Source organism: Antedon bifida, chromosome 5, assembly GCF_963402885.1.
Source record: "Antedon bifida chromosome 5, ecAntBifi1.1, whole genome shotgun sequence".
Taxonomy (NCBI): domain Eukaryota; kingdom Metazoa; phylum Echinodermata; class Crinoidea; order Comatulida; family Antedonidae; genus Antedon; species Antedon bifida.
The window spans coordinates 23,956,988-23,960,920 of NC_136230.1; positions in this window are offsets into that span (position 1 = coordinate 23,956,988).

The window sequence follows — 3,933 nt, forward strand, 5'->3', positions numbered from 1 at the left end:
AGAACATGGCCAATCAACAGGTCCATAATGTTATATTAACAAATTATTTTTAGATGTTCGTGTTTTTTTAACAGTTCGTCGTTAGGCCTAGATATTAGTCTTACTTACGACAATTTTATGTAAAGAAAAAGTCGTTAGGGTACTAAATTATTTTTCACAATACAAACATTATGAGACCAAACGGAACAATAATATCAAAATTAAATTGGGTTTTTACAGTAATATTATTGCTTTACAAACATCGCATAATAAAGGAAAAAATGTAGTCGCCTTGAAACAGAGTTAATAAGTACATAAGTTGCACTTTGAAGGAGAAAATCATTTATGGCTTATCATAAATGGCCTATTTTTCTTCAAATCATTATTCATTTTCATCAATTGTTCAATACCAAACCGACATACATATACAAATAAAACTAACTAAACTACAGTAATATATTGTGAGCAGGATCATGATCTGGGATGATAGGATCAAATCTTGCCACCCGAGAACGGCTTTCGATTTATTCGCAGGCGCTTCTCGTCCGTATGTGCTGTAGGCCTTGTAGGCTATTCTGTAGATTATTATATTGTTTTTCAGGCTCAAATGTTCTTATTTGTTCAGACGGTTTTAGAAAATGTTCGTAATGTTACATTTGTTTGTGTTTTGTTTAATATAATACGTTTATTCCAGCTCCTATATGTTTTGTGCTTCTAACTTTTCAGGTTATTCTGGAGAGTTTTAATGCTCGCCTTCGGACCTCATCAACATTTTCTATTAAACTATTAGGCTTATACGGTAAAACAACAGAAACCTAGTGTGGTAATATGCAAGATAATAATTTAAGTTAGGATAAGATTGTAAATGATACAAAAGATAATAAATTCGTTTTTGTAAATGTATTCACTGTACATTCATAAGTTACTCTACAAAGGTCGTCGAAAGACGAAAATAATATCTTTGAACATTATTTTTACTTCAGCCAAGGCAATCTAACAGCAGGATGCTGAGCTATGGAGATCAGATGGTTTACCTGTGGCTGCGACACGAACAGTTCCACGCCCTTAACAGACAGCGCACGCCAACATTACTTTTAGTATTTGTCGCAGGCAGACATAAGATCAAAGGACATTGTTTCTATCTTGGCAAGGCGAGCTCAGTGTTGTTAGATTGCCTTGGTTCTGCTTTCCTTTTCACATTCCCTTTCACTATAAATATTTATATAAAACTTAACTAGGAATTTGATTGGAGAATTGAAGAAACTACTCAAATAAACCCATGGGAAATAAAGAGTTAATTTTTCGTACTATGCAAGTGCATTTTTCGTACTATGCGAGTGCATTTTTCGTACTATGCAAGTGCATTTTTCGTACTATGCGAGTGAATTTTTCGTACTATGCGAGTGCATTTTTCATACTATGCGAGTGCAAATTTGTACTGTATGCGTTCATTCTTGTTAGTATGCATCGCGATCTTTGACAAAAATATTGTTTGTTATTTAGAAAAAAATAATAAATGTTTTTATATTCGTTAAAAGACGAAATGTTCTATTTTCACTTGTATTCAAGAGGTACCATTGCACTCATAAACATTCGTTATTCGTTATCCATCCATCTGTGCAATTCCACATTATACAATGGCTCCCTTTTGAGCGTGCACAGTTTTTAAAATACTTCCAACATTATATTAATGCTAAACATAGCTTAAATTTTACATTGTCAAATTGCACAAGGGGTTTTGTAGTTCATTTAAATAACGATGTTTTTGGTATCAGATAGAAAAACTCTAAATACTTGTTCAGTAAAATACTATTCAGTAAAAAATAATCCTTAAAATACTATTAACATATTATTTACATTAATTTTATACGATGTTTTTTCCAATAAAAATGTATGGGAGCATTAATATCAACAATATAAAATAAGTGGACATATAAAACTCGCCTGGTAGACATTAAAACAACATAAGCCGCCATCACGTTTGGGAATGATAAAGAAAATAAAAATCTGATATTAATGGCATGACTTTTGTGCGCATGCGTCAAATATTTGTCTATTAAATGAAAGATGTGTATTCGATCTGTTGGCTTCTGATTGGTCAGAAGTTATTAATGTTACAATCCGGCTAAGAAAATCGTCTAAGCATTGAAAGAGAATTAATGGGTAAAGTATATTAATCGCAAATATAACAATTCATCAGCTTGTCACTGGGTTTTTCAATCGATGCACTGTATCAAAATGTTTAATTCCACAAAGAATCTTTGGTAATTTTTGGAGAACTAAATCAAGAAGCATTCTTAGTCTATACAAACTAATCACTAGATTCCATTGTTCAGTGAGTTTTGTAGAAAAGTGTACATATACAGTAAGTATAGTCACTATTCACTATTGTAATTCCTTGTAACCAAAATAAATGATAAAAAACAAAAACAATGTGCTAAACTTTCTAATAAATATTACAAAAACAAGTTATTTACGTATTGTTTCTGAAAAGACCCATAATACTTAAAAATCTTTTGTGGCATATTCTCCAGTGCCACAAAGAACAAATTGTATAGTTAATATACAGATAATGAATGTCTACGGTTACATTTCCCTGCCATGTGACTCACAATCGTTCAATCAATTGACAGGAATCAATTTAGATGTTATATAAAACAATCTATCTTTCAAATCTTGAAAATATTCTCTCCATAAACATTCATTATACAAAAAGCTAAATGAAATTCTTTGAAGATTCATTAGTAATTTTGTATATTATTTTCTAGAAATTTAATAATTTACACTATGATATAAATATCAAGGTTCCTTCACTGTTACGCTATACATCCTAGTTACCGTTAATATTTTAAATTGACGTATTTACGTTTTAAAAAAAATATTATTTAAAAAATTGAACCTTTTCAATGGAAACTTACAAATCATTATCATCGCCACAATCGTTATTATCAGCATGCCATCATCATTAATCATTATCACAATCATCATAATCACAGAACCACGTCACCATTATCATGTAAAAGCTTAAAAGACTGCAGGCGACACGCATCAGCTCGAAGAACATGGCCAATCAACAGGTCCATAATGTTATATTAACAAATTATTTTTAGATGTTCGTGTTTTTTTAACAGTTCGTCGTTAGACCTAGATATTAGTCTTACGACAATTTCATGTAAAGAAATTGCCAATAAAATACAAAGTCGTTAGGGTACTAAATTATTTTTCACAATACAAACATTATGAGACCAAACGGAACAATAATATCAAAATTAAATTGGGTTATTACAGTATTATTATTGCTTTACAAACATCGCGTAATAAAGGAAAAAATGTAGTCGCCTTGAAGCAGAGTTAATAAGTACATAAGTTGCACTTTGAAGGAGAAAATCATTTATGGCTTGTCATAAATGGCCTATTTTTTCTTCAAATCATTATTCATTTTCATCAATTGTTCAATACCAAACCAACATACATATACAAATAAAACTAACTAAACTACAGTAATATATTGTGAGCAGGATCATGATCTGGGATGATAGGATCAAGTCTTGCCACCCGCGAGAACGGCTTTCGATTTATTCGCAGGCGCTTCTCGTCCGTATGTGCTGTAGGCCTTGTAGGGCTAACACCCGGCTATTCTGTAGATTATTATATTGTTTTTCAGGCTCAAATGTTCTTATTTGTTCAGACGGTTTTAGAAAATGTTCGTAATGTTACTTTTGTTTGTGCTTTGTTTAATATAATACGTTTATTCCAGCTCCTATATGTTTTGTGCTTCTAACTTTTCAGGTTATTCTGGAGAGTTTTAATGCTCGCCTTCGGACCTCATCAACATTTTCTATTAAACTATTAGGCTTATACGGTAAAACAACAGAAACATAGTGTGGTAATATGCAAGATAATAATTTAAGTTAGGATAAGATTGTAAATGATACAAAGGATCATAAATTCGTT